Raw genomic sequence first — 18653 nt, forward strand, 5'->3', positions numbered from 1 at the left:
GTCCTAGGGAATGTAGATCTTCCCTCGCAGACCTACAATTCCCAACACCCTTAACCAAACTATTATTTATTTAAAACATTTACATACAACTTAATTATTCACATTTCTAAGCAGCATACATAAAAGCAATACACAAAAAATGGGGCGCTCAAACAATACAATTTTACCATAAAACCAAACACTACCTTAAACTGCCTGCTGGAACAAGAAAGTCTTTTGTCATGTGCCTGAAGTTCCACAAGGAGGGGTGGCCTTTCATTTGGGAGAGAGTTACCCAAACTTGGGCCCACAGACTGAATGTATGATTCCCAGGATCCTTTTCAGTGTGTGGTGTTGATGGTAATGGGACCAAAGTCACTTCCAAGGACTGATGGGAATCTATCCTAGGGATGGGGAACCTGTGCCCTCCAGCTTCTGTTGGACTACTGCTCCCCTCCGCACCGGCCAGTGTGGCCAGTGGTCAGGGATGATGGGACTGGTAGGTGAGCAACATCTCAAGGGCCAGAGGTTCCCCCATCCCTGAACTGTGAGCTTATTCCAATAACTCAAAGCTAATTGGAAACAGTAGGGAACCAGGTTATATTGTTTCTAGCAGATGTTAGCTAATGCATACCAAGTGGGAATCTGGGCTTTTGACTCCCTTAGTTTGAGGTACAACTGAGGCTGGTTTAAAGGCTGTGGATCTGGTCCTCTTAACACCAGTGGATCAGCTGTTTCCCAACGTATATCAGCTGGATATCCATTCCTACAGTTCCCAGGATTCTTTGGGGGGAAAGCCATGTACTTCAAATGTATGGTGGCTGTGACCACTGTCTCCAGTGTTTTAAGGTAGACCTGCACCTAGTTGTGATCTGGCTTGACTCCAGTGGATTAAGGCTGATCCTCAACATGCCACGGCTCTGATCCCATTTGTTTCCAAAGAACTACTGCTATTACAACAAATGACAATTAGTTACATTAATTCCAATGGAATGAGGCTGATCAGCAACAAGTTGGGATTTAGCATTGACTCAAGTGGGTAGCGGCTTGGAAATATAGGAAGCTGGCTTGTAATGAATCAGACCATCTAGCTCAGTACTATCTTCAGGATGTGTGGCCCTCCAGATGTTGCTGAACTACAACTCCCATCCTGCCTGCCCATTGACCATGCTTGGTGTGGCTGATGCGAGTTGCAATTCAGCAACATCTGGAGGACCAAAGGTTCCCCACACCTGGTCTGCACTAGCTGGCAGTGGCTCTCTAGGGTTTCAGAAAGAACATTGCCAGTCTGTGATCTTCTGCATGCAAAGCAGATGCTCTACCACCAAACTACAGCCCCCCTCTCCTTTATATATTTAGGGACCTGGCTTAGATCATTGGCCCATCTAGTTCAGTATTGTCTACCAGTGTTTCCCAGACTTGGGTCTCCAGCTGTTTTTTGACTACATCTCCCATCATCCCTAGCTAGTACAACCTGTGGTTTGGGATGATGGGAATTATAGTCAGCTGGAGAAACATTGGTAAGCTGACAATTGACTGGCAGCAGCTTTCCAGGGTTACAGGCAGGGGTCTTTCTCCACCCTTCCAGGAGATGCTGGGGCTTAAACCTGGGACCCTCTAAATGCAAAACACATGCTCTACCAGTGAGCTTTAGCAGTTCTCACAGCTTATCCATAGTAAGTGTGGAATCTAACTCTCAACTGCAGTGGATTAAATCAAGTAGGTTTGGGAGCTGGTTTCATCTGCTCAAGATGGCGCAAGACTAACCTACTGCATGTGAGGAATTTGGGCACATTTGTTTTTGGGAGACAGACTATGTAGTGATTGTTGTAATTTTATCGTTACTAGCTGCATTGAGGTCTACTGAGGAAAGCTAGGGTACAAAGGTTTTAAAATAATAGCCAATTACCTTAAGAGAATATTTTTTTCCTCAGAGTAAGCTTGGGGATTTGAACCAGTTTAAAAGGGATCAGTCCACTGGTGGTCATGTATTTTTACAGCTTTCTTACTAATGGGAAGAACAAGCAGGAGGTTAATCAGCAGCAGCAGCTTTCATGCATATGCTAATCGCAAAACTGAAAAACAAATTAGATAATGCCATTGTTTCCCAATAACAGGTAACTTTAATAACAATGGTAATGAATTATTAAGTTTATTACTTTTTTCCCATTCAACCCATCCTCCCAGGGATGCATACATAGCCCTTCCTGCCTTTCTTTTATTCTTATAACCCTACGAATTGGTAGGTCTTAAAAATGTGTGAATGGCACAGTGTCATCTAATCAGTCTCATGGATGATTAAAGATTTGAACTTGAGTTTCCTTGGTCTGCTCAGCTACTGATGACAGCTTGTGTTCCTGTCTGGAGATTATTTACATTTGTATCTCACCTTTCTTCCAAGGAGTTCAAGGAAGTATATCTCCTCCCCCTTGCTCCCCATTTTGCCTTTACAACAGCCCTGACAATTAGATTAGGCTGAGATATATTGACTGGCCTAAGGTCACAGAGTGGGCCACATTGCTGAGTAGGGATTCAAACCCTCGTTTCCCAGATCCTTGTCCAAGACTCTAGCCACTAAACTACACTGGCAGCCACAGAAGCTCTGCCATACCACTAGGTTTCCCCCAGAGTTTAATACAGTGCCAGGGGACAAGCTGCCTTTATGCTTCCATTCCTAACAAACAGCACCATAAAATTATAAAATCAAGACAAGCTGCTGTCTATACAGTAGCATTCTTGGATTAGTTTTCTTTATCTGACCAAAACCCACTGACAGTATTTGACTGGTCAAATGAAGGGGCCTGCCACACCTAATCAAACTCATCATGTCTGTTGTACAAGGCTAGGGAACGTGTGGCTCTCCAGATGTTGGTGAGCTCCAGCTCCCATCAGCCTCAGCCAGCATAGTCAAGGCTCAAGGATGTAGGAAACCTATCCAATGACATCCCTGGTTTAGGGGGTGTCTCTAATTCCATCATGCAGTTGAGGATTCCAGCCACATTTTACACCCAAGCTAAGCTGCAGCAATATTTTTACTAGAGTTGGGATGTCTCTGGTTATTATATTTGCACCCCATTTGCACATGTGCCACGGTGCTCAGAACAATTTTTTTTCAAAGACTCACAACAACCCTGTATGGTAGGTTAGACTGAGCACTAGCAACTTGCTAAGGCCACCAAAATATATTCACAGTTGAACAGGTTTCTCAAATTCAGTCCCAGTATTCAACATTTTGCACACACACACACACACACACACACACCTTAATAGGAAGAGGAGAGGGGTGTGTGAGTCACTTCCCCCACTGTCTCCATACACCCCACTTGCTTCCGGAGGCCTTTCCAAACTTTCCTTATATGTGGGCACGAGTCATGCACAAAATCATGTTGCACAATTAAAGCTGATCTTCCATTCTTGAGCAACAACCCCCCTCGCCCAAAAAACCTATTTGACAAGAAAATGCACTGGAAAAGGTGAAATTAACACACTCAACACATCTAACCTCCATGCAGAAATGCTCAATAAACAACCCCTGCTGCAAACTTCGTGCAAACAAATCAGGATGAATGCTCAATAAACGGGTATTTGGGGAGCAAACCACGATGAAAAACATCTCTCCCCTCTCCAAACCCCCAGATGGTCTCTTCTGTGAGATGGAGGGGGGGGACCAGTGGCCCTCCAAATAGGCTTAAACTCTAGTCAGTGTGGCCAATGGCCAATTCCCATCATCCCTGACCATTAGCCAGGCTGGCTGGGGCTGATGGGAGTTGTAGTACAGCAACCCCTGGAGGGCCACAGGTTCTCTCAGCCCTCCTACAAGAAGAGCCCTGCTGCATCCCCCACAGGGTCCATCTCATCCAGCATCTGTTGTTTGTGCTGGTAACCAGCATGGTGTTTCTGCATAAAACCTGCATGCAACGGTCCTCGTCTGCTCTCCTGCATTTAGAAAATGCACACCCGCCCTTTTCATTGCACTCACAGCACTCTAGACGGCTTAGAAGGGTTTGAAAAATTAAAAAAACAAACAAACACCGTCAGAACCTTAAAAACCAGGGATGGGCTAGCTCTCGGGGGGCCAGTCAGTGTGTGTTGACAGGTCTCTCCTCCATGCGAACTGCTCCGCTGCCGCCTCAGACCTACGGCTTGCCCAGTGTCCAGTTTCCAACGGTGGGCAGCTAAAAGATGCCTTTGTAAAGCGGGGTAGAGGCGGCGTAGGAGAGATTTGGTCCAAGGGCCGATCTCCACTGCCGAGGCTGGTCTCCAGCAAGCGGGAGACTTCACCCCTACCTACTACACGCAGACACCCAGCCAGCCACGGATCCCTGCTGCCAGGCGCCCCGGGCAATTCAATCCCTGCCTCGCAAACTTTTTCTCCCCCTGCCTCGCCTCGAAGCTACTCACCGCGCCTTGGCATCCCCGGCGACGCTCCTCCTGCCGGCTCCCCTTTTGGCAACCCGTGTTGAGTTTGTATGGCGCGTGTGGATAGCTAGGTCCTGCTTTTCCCCCTTCCCGATCTGGGGACTGGGAGTGGGGAGAGAGCTTTCTCCAAATCCGGGCGCGCTCGCCTCCCCTTCTGCAACCGAGGCGGCAGCGGAGCGATCTCCAGCGGGCACCTAAAAACCCTCTTCCCGGCATTGCGGTGCCATATTCCGCTGCTGCCGCTGCACCCTCCTCTCCTTTATTTGTGCTCCCCCCCCCCTTTTTTTTTTTTGCTTTCACTGCCTCCGCCGCTCCGGATTCATCCCTCTCTGGGGGCCCATTTGAAGCAGCCGTGCAAACGGGAAAGCCGGGAGTGATGGCTGCGTGCAGCTGCGTGTGTGTGTTGTGCAAAAGGCCCGTTGCAGGGAGAGGAGGAGGAGGAGGGGGAAAAGAGAGGTTGGAAGGGGGAGGAGGATTTAGGACTAGGAGGCGGTGCTACGAAGCAATTCCTAGCGGGTGGTGGGGAGGGAGAGATTCAGTTGCAAAGACCCCCACCCCACCCCGCGTCTCAACGTTTTACAATCTGATCAGGACCCTCCCCCAAATCACATCTGTCTCCCATCCTTTTCACTAGTTCAGATGCAAATAAACTAACAGACTACATCACTGGGTGGAGGATAGTGTACACGGGTGGAGCTTCACTGGGGGCAAAGGTTAGACTGCCCCTCCCCCACCATCCCTCTTCCATTCACAAAAAGCAGTCCCGAGATTTGTGACTGAATTCTACAGGGCATATTCCCTGAGTTAGGGTGTATAACTGGCAGACCCTGAGAGACAGACCTTCCTCCTCTGCAAGTTTACTCCAAAGTAACCCCATCTGAGTGCAGTTGAGACTTACACAGCCCAAGTGATACGTTGTGCAGATTGCGGGACTACAAATCCACATCCCCATGCCCCTTCCTCAGAAGCTTGGTCCAAAAGATCACACTCTTACCCAGAGCCATAGCTTGGGGTGGGGGGCTAGCCAGGGTTTTTGCCCGGTGAAGCCTCTAGAGGGGCATCATTGAGGAGGGGAGGTGCCAAACTGGGTCTTTGACCCAGGTGAAATAAAGCCTAGTTTCGCCCCTGTCCTACCCAAAAGTATGCTTGTAATTTTTCTGTGAAGCAAGCTTTGTTGAAATCAGAGTAACTATTCCATGTGTAGGATCAGACCACTGTGCGAAGGACAGGGTTGGCACCTCTACTTCCAAGTAAGCATGCAGCCAGAATCACAGCCTGTTGCGTTTTTACTTCAAAATAAAGACCTACTGAGCTCAGTGGGGCTTAGTCCTGTGTAGGATTGTAGCCTAATCCTGTGCATTTTTACTCAGAAGTGGGCCACACTCCCTTAGGATTCAGCTATACAGCTGCAAATAAAACGTTTTATGTGTGTCTTAAGTGCAATATGCAATGTGACATTAGATGGCGATTGTGAGCCTTATGGAAAATTCAATGTATTTTTTTAAAAAACGCTTTTAAAAAGCATTTTCAGAATGGCTTTTATATGTGAGTAGATTCCACCTTAAATGAAACATAATTCTCAAGTAAATGTGTATAGGATTGCAGCCTTAGAGTTCTGAGCTCAGGGGTAAAATTCTAACACAAGAAGAAGATAGCCACCACCCCTACCCTACATCATATAGGAAGCATCCAGCACATTGCATAATGTCATGGCTCTCCATAGACCCTGAAGTGCCCAGGCCAGCAGACAGAAAAATGAATATGGAAAAAAACTAAGTGGAAATGAACAAAACTCAACTACCACCAGAGCATTCTGAGGACTGCTAAAGTATATTTAATAGGGCATGTTATATACAGTGAACTCTTCTGATTAAGAAATAACTTATTTTTCTAAAGATTTTTTTGTTTTCTGCTAACCTAACACAAGTAAAAAGGTCAAGTTCTAAAGCCTTGAGTTTATTTTTTTATTAAAATTGCTTTTTTTTTTAGTTTTCCAAAGTAGCCCAGGGCAACAAACGCTTCTGTGATTTTTAAAAAGACCAACAATTTAAAAAAGCATTTAAAAAAAAACTCTTAAAAACAATAAAACCAATTTAGGAACATACATAACCAAATCATGTGCCTGGATAAGCCAGCCAAAACAAACAAGCAGGTATCTAAAAGACTACTGCGCCTTCCCTCTAGGAAAACAGGAGGCTGAATCTGAGATGTCAACCTCAGATTCCATTCATTGAGGGGGTGTTGAAATATCTCTGGGCTTCCATCACAACAGATGGGTGCAGCCTACCTGATTTTAACAGGAGGGGTATAAATGGTGCGACTGGCTGGGAGTCAGAAGAGAGTCTTGTTTTTCTCCCCACCCTTTCCTGGGCAGAATAAGTTGTATGGTTCTGTTTTGTCTCAGGGCCCAGACCAAAATACGCAAGTATGGGCACTTCCCTCTGTTGCTCCCCACCTCCAGCAAGTGTGATTCAATCGCATACCCAGCAAATTCAGGTTGTGCAACTAAAGATGTGGTGCTCTTGCATAACAAACCTGCTTCCCCCTAAAATGAGACCTTCCCCCCCAATATGGAAGAGTGACAGCGAAATGCTCTGGAAAAAGGTGGAATAATGTTTGCTTGATGTAACCTTGTCTAAGCTCCCCATAAACAAATCAGAATGAATTCTCAATAACATACCTGATGTTATCTAACCTCCTTGTAAGCCCACAAAGAAATCAGGATGGGTGCTCAATAAACAGGTCATCTGGAAGCAACCCATGTACGATCCTTTGCAAAAATAAATAAATATAACTTCCATAGCTGTAAGGTAATAGAAACAGAGTATATATACCATGGTTGAATCACCTCCCCCCCTTTTATTTACTCCCTTATTTATTGTTTTCAGAAGGGTATGGGTTGGGGAGTTGTTAGGCAAAAACATCACAGAGTAGGGCTTGTGGATTTAATTAAAGGCCCCCACCTACCCTTTTCTTCAAAATTCCATCATGTGCTTGACCCTGGACCAAAATGACATACCTGCCAACAAGTTTCCTTTCCTTCTTTGTCTGCCTTTCTTATGCTTGGGGAGAGCTAAGGTCCCAGGTTCAATTCCTGGGATCTCCTGGTATGGCTGGGAGTGTCCCTTGGCTGAAACCTTGGAGAGCTGCTGCCAGTCAGTGTGTACAATAATGAGTTAGCTGGACCAATGGTTTCTAACTTGTCATTAGGCAGCTTCCTCTGTAAGGGTCAGGTTCAATCACTGGCACCTCCCCAAAATCCTAGAAAGCTGCTGCCAGTCAGTGTAGACAATACTAGATGAAACAATGGTCTGACTTGGTATAAAACACCTTCCTATGTTCACTTAAGTGCTAGCTTCCTATAGGCAAAGAGCTTCTGGCGTGGGGGAGATCAGCCAGATCTGCAAACCTATGTGATGGTACCATGCAATTTACTTTAAAAAAAAATAAAAATATTTCAGTTGGCACTGATGGCTGATTTAGGTTTCCTTCCTCGAATATCCAGCTTTCGTTTAAAAAGTGGGGGGGGGGATCTGTAACCCTTTTTCCTTGCAGAGATGCAAGGAAATGTATGCAGGCAGCATTCCACCCAATTGTTCAGCAAGGAGCATGCTGCCTCTTGCCTTTCCAGCACTCCTGGAGGGATGACACTTAAAAAACAAACCCATTTAAGTTGCCTTTATTGAAACTGTTCAATGAATGTAACAGAGCTGCTGGGTCTGTCCAGGTCTGAGCACTCTTGGGCTGAATCAGCCATCTGTCAGGCCCGTGGGCTGTGCCACAGAGCACAGGAATGAGCTCCAGACAAATGAGCCCCGAGCCCGGCTGGGTGGGTGGCACCTCACAGCCCCTGGCAGAGTCTGAAAGGAGCTAGTCATTTTCTTAATTCCCTGGCAACGAGGGCGGGGTGGGGGTGGGAGAAGTATTACAATATACTTTTTCTTTAATTAAAACATGTTCGTTTGGTACACCAAAGTGCCTTAAGTGAGATGAATAAACACGTCAGAGAAAGCACACCGCTTTGGCCCTTGGGGATGGCACCAATGGCATCTTCAGCTCCCTGATTTTGCCGTACGCTCCCCTTGCGGCTGGGCAAGTCCCTGGATTATCCCTACATCTGCCCTCTGTGGTGTCTTCTTGGCAGACAGGACCTGAGTCTCACACGTTAGCTACATATGCCTCTGCCAACAGGGCCCTCCCTGACTTCACCAAAATGAAAGGGAGGGGTTTCGTCTGAGTCCTCCTGCTGTGTATGCGTGTGTTTCAAAGCTCAAATTAAATCCATTATTTATAGACAAATATAAGAGCTAGAGATTGAATCGCCGTACATGTTGGCTTTTCCTGCTCAGTGCCTAGAGAAGTTGGGAAATGCGAGCTAATAGTAATTGGGTGTACAATGTGTGTGGCCTCATCCTAGGCATATTCGGAGGCAAAGCCCCACTAGAGCTGGTGTTTTGCTCTCAGCTAAAGGTGTGCATGGTTATAGCAGCTCGAGCTGATTCATCACTTAGATGAACTGATTAAAAACATTTTGGTAAATTAGAAAAAAGATGCCTCTGATTAATCAAGACAGATTTCTTTTTAAAATGGTTAATTATTTTCAATACACACTTATAAGGAAAAGCATGTGGTTAGTGACATCTTAGAAGAGGCATTTCTCCTTTTCTAGCACGGGAGAGAACACCTTTTCTAAGATGGTGCCTATCACATTGTACTCATTAGCTAAAAGCAGAGTTCCTCCTCCCCTTTCTATTGTTTTATCAGTTTACAAATTTATGTAGATTTATTTGACCAAGGTTGCTTGCTTCCAGATGACCAGTTTATTGAGCATTCATTCTGATCTGTTTGCATAGAGCTCAGACAACATTGTGGCAAACAACGGTTATCCCACACTTACCAGTATGTTTTCCCATCACTTTACCTGTAGGAAAAATCTAATGTTGGGTAGGAAGTGAGTTTGTTGCAAAAGAGCACCTTGTGTTTGGCTTCCGTCTGTCTCTAGAAACAAAGAAGTGTCCCCCTGAAGGTGAAGCCAAACTGCTGGAGAATGACAGCTCCTCTCCCCTAACATCCCATACACCAAACCAATGTTGATTGTGCAACCTAAATTGTCCAGTATGTGTTGAATCCCACCCAAAAATAGTAACAGTCTGGGGACACCCCAAAATTCACATGATTAAGAGAGAGCACTTGCTTTAGTTAACATAGTATTCACAGATAGCATCTAAAATGTTTCTCATTACAACAATTCTGTATTGTTATCTCCAAATTAAAGATTTGGGTGGGGAGTGGGGAGGCTGAGAAATGATAGTTTCTCCTAAAGCACCTGTGGAACAGGAACCAAAACCCCGTGACCTAATGTGGGTTGCAGCAGTAACAATGTTCTGCCTGCCCCAAGCATGCAACAGTGTAGGTCGAGCATAATCATTATGGTTAGCCACCATTGATATCTTTCTCCTCCATGAATTTGTCTAATCCTCTTTAGACCATCCAAGTTGAGGCCATCACTGCCTCTTGTGGGAGCAAATTCCATAGTTTAACTATATGCCATGTGAACTGTATGTGTGTGTGTGTGTCTTTAAACAGGCATGCCGGCAGCCCAAGTTCTGTCTTCTGCACAGGAGCAGGGTATCAGGTGGGGATATGAAGCAATGCTTAAATCACTGTTGGGCTCTTCATGAAATCCACAAGCCCCGACCCTGATTCTCCCCAACTGTAGCCAAATGCATGGACCTTTGAGCTAAAATCTGCAGCTAAGGGGGCCAGGTCCCCTTTGCAATTCAGGCACTAATTTGGAGTCTAGAGGCTGGGCAGCTGAAGCCCAATTTGCTACAGACCTTTCTTTGGAGTGGAGATTCTCCCTCCTCCCTCTGTGACACTTCGCACCGCCCTCCCCCCAAAACACACACACTGAAGTAGTTAAGAAGCATAATTCTCCCCCTGGCAGAGGTGCCAAGCCTCCATTAAGTTAATATCTATGGAACTGTTTGAAGTAAATAATAAGTTTTTCTTCCTTTCTCTTTTTGGGTTGCCCCTTTCATCTTTCCAGAGCAGGCCGGATGGCAGACCATAATTACCCTCGCTGCGGCTTGCTCGGGGCTTTTATGCTGCAGTTGTTATTAAAAGGGCCAATGGCTCTGGGGAGCAAAGGAGGCTTGTGCTGAGTCTTTCTTTAATCCAGAAACTCAGGTGCCCCTTCATCCCCCTCCAGGGTAGCCATACTCAGCCCTTGTCAATCTGACAGACGGGAGCAGACCTTGCTGGCTGAGGAGCTGAGGCTGACGTATGTCGGTTTCTGTCTTGAGCTGCTTTGTGCAGGATGCACATCTGGAAGAGAAGCTGACCCAGGCTTTGCCTTCAGCTGCTTTGTTCTGCTCTTTTTCTTCCCCTTAGAAAACAAAAAAGGGAAGAGAGGAGCAAGGTTCTAGGCCTCATGAGCCCACACACTGCTGGAAAATGTGCAAATAGGTTTGTTCTTTTAAACGTAAGACAGTCTGTCTTACTCCATCAACCGCAGGCTTGCAAGCAAAACAGACTTGTTCAGTGCACAGAATGGAAAACTTGACTTACAGCACAGATCACCTATGTGTTACACCCCTGGGGATTCCCAGTACCCACAAAACCTCTGAGCTCTTGCAATTCACCACCTACTTGGTGATGAGGTAGTGAGAGTGGCTACCTTTTTTCTCCCATGAGAAGTACACAGAGTTGAAAGAGGAAGTTGGAAGACTGATCCTCCCAACCCCACTTCCTCTTTTAGCTCTGTGTGCTTTTCAAGGTTTATATTAAATCTGCTGGCTCTGACTTTTATCCAGATACCTTGGAAAAGCAACGTTTTGACATGTACCTCTGAGGGAGTAGGGAAGCTGATCCCCAGGGGAGAAGTGGCTAAAAAATGTGGCGCTCCCCAGCACTTCCTCAAGAATAATGTTCATGGGCCTAAAAAGGATGACAGGCTCTAACTTACAGGAATTTGAAACATGTTTCACTGTTCACGATGTGTACGTTTTTCCTACTGCTGCCTCTGGGTTAAACAAGTTTGGTAGGTTTTTGTTTTGTTTCAAAAACCCTGCAGGCCCTGTTTGAGCAGAAGCATCAAAAGAATTACAGTGGTACCTCGGGATGCGAACAGGATCCATTCTGGAGCCCCGTTCGCATTCCAAATGGAATGTAAGATGCGACGGCGTGTCTGCACGTGCGCGAGTCGCGTTTCGCCGCTTCCGCGCATGCGCGTGATGTCATTTTGAGCATCTGTGCATGTGCGAGCGGCGAAACCCAGAAGTAGCATGCTCTGTTACTTCCGGGTTGCCGCGGAGCACAACCCGAACACGCTCAACCTGAAGCACATTCAACTTGAGGTATGACTGTATCTCCACATTTGTGTGGGAAGTGATGTCTCTATCATACCACCTTCGACCCTTTTAAAAACTATTGTTGGTCTCCATCTCTATCCTAAGAGTGCAATTCTGTCCATACTCCCCACCAAGTAAGTATGGATGGGATTGTGGTTTTAGGATGGAGGTGGAGATCGACAAGTCCCATTGAACACGGGAAGGCTTACTTTTACTCAGTGCACAGGATTGGGCTCAACATCATAATATGCTTTAGTACGGAAGGCTCGTATCTTCCTGCTCTAGTGCATTTATTTAAAAAAACAACCCACAACAACCCACACTTGTGAGTTTGGATAACAAGTCATGTAATGTGGAAAACTGCCATGTTTCATTTGATTGATAGTCTCTATAAAGGTAGCTGTTTAGTTCTGCTCCCTAAATTCAGGTTTACATAGAATTTCAAGTGTTTGGCAGGAACCATAAGTTGATGGAGGGGAACCAGAGGAAGGCCTGGAAATTGAGCTTAATTCCCTCTCTCCAGTCTCCCTCTGTCTACTCATTCCTTCACTGAAAGCCTTAAAAAACAAATAAATCCTGTTTTAATTTTGCAATATAATTGCAAACAACCAACCAACCAACCAACCAACCAACCAACCAACCAGTAAAAAGAAAATAAAAGCATAAAGATTATGAGTTCATTACATACCTGGTGTGAAATCTTACTCCAATAACATAAAAAAACAAATAAATCAGTTTTGTAGACTGACCGTCTCATATTTCAAATAACCAGGGCATCTTACATTCTCTTTCTTTTCTATTATTTTAAGGAAAGTTATATCCCTTCTGAGAGATGGGAAGCAGCAATTTTCAGAAGAGACCTGAAGTTTTGTACCCTGGCCCTCAAAACCTGGGCTTACACTTCCTCTTGTCCCACTGCTTTCCCCCAAGGAAAGCCACTCTTTAGCGCTGAATTGGAGCAAACGGCAATATCTGTAGATTGATGTTTGCTCTGATTTAGCAATATTACCTGGGAAAGGGCAAGGGGAAAACCACTCAGACCTGTGCTTCCTAGGCATGGGACAAGCAGAAGTGTGGATGAGCATCCTATCTGGATTCCTATCTTCCTTAGTTCTTCTCTATGCTCATAACAGCTACTAAACGGCTTCGGCCCAGTATACCTGAAGGAGCATCTCCACCCCCATCGTCCAGCCCGGACACCAAGGTCCAGCTCCGAGGGCCTTCTGGCGGTTCCCTCACTGTGAGAAGTGAGGCTATAGGGAACCAGGCAGAGAGCCTTCTCGGTTGTGGAGCCCACCCTGTGCAATGCCCTCCCATCAGATGTCAAGGAAATAAACAACTATCTGACTTTTAGAAGACATCTGAAGGCAGACCTGTTCAGGGAAGTTTTTAATGTCTGGTGTTTTACTATTTTTTTTATGTTCTGTAAGTTGCCCAGATGGGTGGGGTATAATAATAATAGTAGTAGTAGTAGTAGTAGTAGTAGTAGTAGTAGTAGTAATAATAATAATAATAATAATAATAATAATAATAAATTAAACTGCCACTTGCCTTTTAAAAGGGATACCAAATCCTGTGGCATAGATTCTGAAGTCACTTTGCACCTGCTGATGAGTAAACTGCACATTACAAAACTCATGCAGCTGCGCCATAAAAGTTCATACATTCTGCAAGTAGTCATACCTTGGAAGCTGAACGCCTTGGCACTCCTACATTTTGGCTCCTGAACGCCGCAAACCCAGAAGTGAGTCTTCCGGTTTGCAAGCGTTCTTTGGAACCTGCATGTCCGGTGCGGCTTCTCATTGGCTGCAGGAGCTTCCTGCAGCCAATCGGAAGACGCACCTTGGTTTCCAAACGTTTTGGAAGTCGAACAGACTTCCAGAACGGATTCCATTCAACTTCCGAGGTACGATTGAACCTAGAAACATAGGAATGGAGTCAGAACATTGGTCCATCTAACTCAGTATTGTCCACACTGACTGGCAGCAGCTCTCCAGTGTTTCAGACATGGGATGTTCCCACCCTTACATGGAGATGCTGGGGATTGAACCTGGGACCTTCTGCATACCAAAGCAGACCCCCCTGCCACTGAGCTATGGCTCTTGCTGTTCCTGACTTTCCTTGCAACAAAATCTGAGATAATTCCACATATAGGAGGGGAAAACCCCACGCTGGTGTTAGAGAGGTAAAACTCCACCATAATCCCCAGTCTCATTGCAGTGGCTCCCAACACAGGAAGCAGAAAGTTTCTATCTCCTAATAAAGGCAAGCACAAAATTGCAGCTTTCGATTCCTTTATTTCCCTATCCTCCTCTTCCCAGCAAAAATATTTTCATATCAGATGTTACTATCAATATAATTAACCTCCCAAGACACAAGTTTGAAATCCTTTCTTGTTCACCAGCGTTTTCTATTAACTCTGCTAGTTTTTCAACGTGGCGGGGGAAGAGGCACCCCATCTTCGTTTTTAAAGCATTTAAAGCATTTTTAAAGAGATATATAACATTTACATACCTGCCTACAATTACAGGAGAGATAAGGCAAGATGCATAATGCATGCAGCATGAAATTGGCAAAATAATTAACTTTAGGCTCCTTTTATTTGGGGGGGGCAGGGTAGGAAAAGAGAATCGCAAGGGCTGCCATTTCTATAAAAAGACACCTCCAGATAAATATCAGACAGATGCTTAGTTGATCCTGGTTCTAGCTGGCTCGAGGCTCACATCATGATACTATCTTTCCTTGGCAAATTCTTGCAAGCCAAGCAGGATAGAATACTGTCATGATCCTTTAAGGAGCACCTTGGTCCCTGCAGCTCAGAATTGGGACAGACAGCTCTGCTCTGTCAGCAAGATTGAGAACTTGTAAGTAGAGAACTGGTGGAACCCAGTTCAGATCTCACCCTTGTTATGCATCCAGCAAAGTATAAGTCTCAGGCCTCAGCTTCTGCAAAATGGGTGTAATGATACTAGCTTTCTCACCTTACTGGGTTGTTATAAAGAATAAGATTACTGACACTTTGAGTGCCCTGAAGTACCGGTCCTCAACTGGAGGATGCACAAGTAAGGTTAAAAATAGACACTTGCTTATTGTGTAGCAGGCAGTGAAGGCTGGTATATTAAGGCAAATGGGAGACTCCCCCATCAAACTCAGTCATCATGCCTTCTTACTTACATCCAGTTCAGTGGGTGGTACTGCCTATCAGCTTCTTAGTCTCCGAATATCTTTGTAGAATTCAGCCAGGACGAGGATGGGGACAAACCTAGAATCAGTTGATTCTGCCTATATTTTGCTCTAGCGCCACCTACTGTCAGCCTCCTTCCGCCTTACCAGTTTCCATGGACACCAGCCACTACTGGTAGCAGGGAGCTACGTGATTGTTTTTCCTAAAACAATTACAGGTACAAGGAACCTGACCAGCACCCCAACATCCGATAGCAATCTTTTATTTTTCTCCCACTTTCCTCATTTTATCTTCTGAGCAAGGTAGATTTGGTTGTCACAGGTTTGCCACGTACTAGTTTACGAACTCTGGAAAGCCAGTTTTGTGCATAATGCAGATAGTTTATACTAACGATGGAAATCATGTGGTGGGATAGAAGAGGGTTAAGTGATCCAATCCACCTTCTACTTTCCCACTTTCATTCATCCCCTTCAAAGTTGTTTTTATAAAGGAAAAGGTTACTGGGCAAAACATGTACCCAAAAGATAAATAAAATTTAAGAAATTTTTAAAGCCAACTAAGTTCTACTCAGGGGAGGGTTGGGTGAATCTGTAAATTTTGGCTCCTCTAAATTGCTCATTTTTTCATTCATAAGTTCAGTTCTCCACATTTCCACATCGGCTTGCAATCTTTTTTTAAAAAAGGCTTCATGAAAATTCATTAGCATTTTAGAACTATTTTCTTATAATATACACAGGTATGTATGTAGTACACATTTTTGCGAATCAATTTCCCCTAATAACATGCATTTTTTACACGTTGCTTGCTTGCCTTCCAAAATTTGGAGAAGTGAAAACTTCAAAGGCTGTGTTTCAATTCTCATATTGTTTCAGGAAGTGCTAATTCAGTAGATTTGCCTTTAAATGTGAACTAAATCAAATTTCCTCCCCATCCCTAACTCAGAGCAGTCCCTTTGATATTAGTGGACATAGGTTTGTCATACACAGTAATTTTAATGGGTCTACTCTATGTGGGATTCAACTGCAATCCTATGCACACTTTCCTTGGAGTAAGTCCCACTGAGCACGCAGAAGGGTCATCATTTAGTGATAGAGCATCTGCTTTGCATGCAGAAGGTCCCAATAGGGCTGGAAAAAGAGCCCCTGTCAGAGGCACTGCCAATCAGTGCAGACAATACTGAGCTAAATGGATCAAGAATCTGACTAGGCCGCATCCTACATTCCTTGATTAAGCACACATATCAGTGCTAAAGTAGCCTTCAGCTGTTTGCTTAGACAGTAGAAGTCTTTATTAACTGCCCTTTGTTCTCTCATGTGTGGTATTTTCTTACTATATCCCTTCCAGTATGTAGTTTGGTGCTTTTGTTTCTTGTCAGTTTTAACACCTTTAGGTGACATTTTTCTCTCACACTCTGATACTGATACAACTGTAAAAAAAAGCAAAAACCTGTTTTTGCTAAGCTTTGTGCAAACTTTCCCCTAACCCTTTTACAACACAAGCTGCAACCCTTCCTTGTACACAGGGTTGGCACTTAGGAGCACTGGAGAGGGGAGAGATCTGGGGTAAGGAGGAAGAGGGGAGGTGGAACATGTGAGGTTGGTGTAGCTCAGGCTTCTGAAACACTGGACCAGGGGAAGCCAATGCAGTACCCTCCACATGGGGTGGGCTGCAGCTTCCATCATCCCTGACATCTGGAAGTCCACAACATCTGGAGGGCACCACTTTGGCTATCCTTGAACTGGTTTGAAAAATCCACATTAAAAATCCCTTTATTAGATCAGCCAAAATGTTACGAAATAGTGTGCAAGCTTTTGAGGTCTCCAGAATTATTTGTCTGGCTTGATGTCAAACTAAACTCGAAAGCTTGTACGTTATTATATAACATTTTGATTGGCTTAACAAATGGACCAACACATCCATACTTTTATATGAGCCTGCATGTTCACGTTTTCCTTATGGCTCCCTTTGCTTTTTGTGGACTAATTTGGAAATTAGAAGATGCAGGCTGGATCTAGAAAGCCCAGATTCTTCCAACGGAAACCCCAGACCCAAAGGTTAAGTTGCATATTCATTGGGCCTTTCCTGTGAAATTGATAGCAGCATCATGACCTGCCTTGGGATATTAGGTTGGGGTGAAACAACGGCCAACAATTAATAAAGACCATGCACTCTCTCCCCCAAGAAAGCAGGTTGGAGGGCTGTTTGGAACAAAGGTCAGGAACAGGCTTCCAGACAAGACACGGCAATTTCTATCTTTTAACTGGCTGAATCCCCCACTCTGTGTCAGAAATATAAAAAAGATCATCATCTCTATTGGGGGCGGGCCGCAGTTCAGTGGTAGAGCATCTGCTTTGCATGCAGAAAGTCTTGGTTTAATCCCCTGCATCTCCAGGTAGGACTGGGGAAAGACTCATGGTCTAAAACTTTGGAGGGCCACTGCCAGTCAGTGTAGACATTACTGAGCTAGATGGCGCAATGGGCTGATTCAGTATAAGGCAGCTTCCTATGTAGGGAAAGGCAAAGCTGACAGACTGAAGCCTGAAGGATGGTGTTGGACTCTGACGAACAACCATGTTAGCAGCTCACACAGAGAGCAGTTCCCCCACAAAAGGCAAATACAGGAGAGCAGTGATATACAAGGGACAGTTTAGTGGAAAATAGGGGTTATTCTTGACTGCGATGTGTTTTATTTTCGCAGCACACCCAATTGTTGGCTTACAGAGACACTGCGAATGTGTGGGCTTCCAGAGAGAAGCTCATGCCTGCTCTGCCCCTCCCTGGTCCTTTTCGCCATCGCACCATGCTAAGGTTTGTTGCTGGCTACAGCTTGTGGTTAGTGAGCAGAGAGCTCAACCACAAGTCCTGGTTCAGATGAGGTGCTAAGCCAAACCTTGGTTTGTTGTGGCACCTGGTGCTGCAGCAAAAGGAACAAGGGAGGAACAAAGTGGCTGCAGCCTATTATCCTGGAGTGCACATTTATACAATCTTGCTAAGCCTTTTTCTGATTGACCAGCAAAATCCTTCTCTCCTTATTCCCGCCGGACTAAATTTAACAGGTGGGGAGGGGCCGCCCAGCTGCCAATATCCTGATGTCACTATGACATCAGGTAACACAGTGCTTTGAAGCCTTGATTGTTGGGACTTCAGAGCGCAGCTCAGGGCTGTTTGAAAGCCTTTTTGGAAACAGCCCAAGGCTGCTGTTTCAACCTCTGAAACCTGGAGTTCCAAAGAGCAGCAAGGGGCTGTTTACAAAAGAGATTTCAAACAGCCCCACACTGCTGTTTGAATCTTTGGTTTTTCTAGTTTCAAGGAGCAGTGTGGGAGGGAGAAATGGTTTCCACTGAAACCGCTGCTAAAGTGGAAATAATTTTTCTAGTCCATTTTAACATCCCCTCCAAAACAGTACTTCTGTCTTATCAAGATTCAGCCTGAATCCATATAATCCTTATAAGCAGTATAAGGCCCTCACACACAGCAATGCTAACTGACCACAGTTGGACTGCCATCTGTAGAGGGTCTCCCTTCCTTGTAAGACCTGTAGTGTCCAAAGTCTATTGCCTAACTGTACTACATGCCCAGAACCAGCTGGTAAACTTAGGGGTGTACAGATTGTTTTGTGCAGATTCTCTCAGTTATGCATCCACCAACCCACCATTTCATACTGCTGGGTTGAGAGAATGGCCGCTTGCCACCTCTGAGGAGTTCATGAGCTGATGGGA

At 45.1% G+C, this 18653-nt stretch overlaps 2 protein-coding genes across 8 annotated transcripts in view; one reads left to right on the forward strand and one right to left on the reverse strand.

Annotated features, from left to right (window-relative positions):
* Positions 1-18653, forward strand: part of MACROD1 (mono-ADP ribosylhydrolase 1) — a 309756-nt gene that overhangs the window by 66146 nt on the left and 224957 nt on the right. The window lies entirely within an intron of this gene.
* The window catches only part of FLRT1 (fibronectin leucine rich transmembrane protein 1), a 158405-nt gene that overhangs the window by 21186 nt on the left and 118566 nt on the right, over positions 1-18653 (reverse strand). The window contains exon 1 of one of the 4 annotated variants that reach the window (XM_083591781.1): positions 4381-5247. The exons of 2 other annotated variants lie outside the window; for them this stretch is intronic. The gene's annotated coding sequence lies outside the window, so the exon portion shown is untranslated. Of the gene's footprint in view, positions 1-4020; positions 4301-4380; positions 5248-18653 lie in introns of those variants that run through there. One more of the 4 variants, XM_083591784.1, reaches the window with a different exon arrangement.

This window comes from Podarcis filfolensis (assembly GCF_964270895.1).
Source record: "Podarcis filfolensis genome assembly, chromosome: 16".
Classification (NCBI taxonomy): Eukaryota; Metazoa; Chordata; class Lepidosauria; order Squamata; family Lacertidae; genus Podarcis; species Podarcis filfolensis.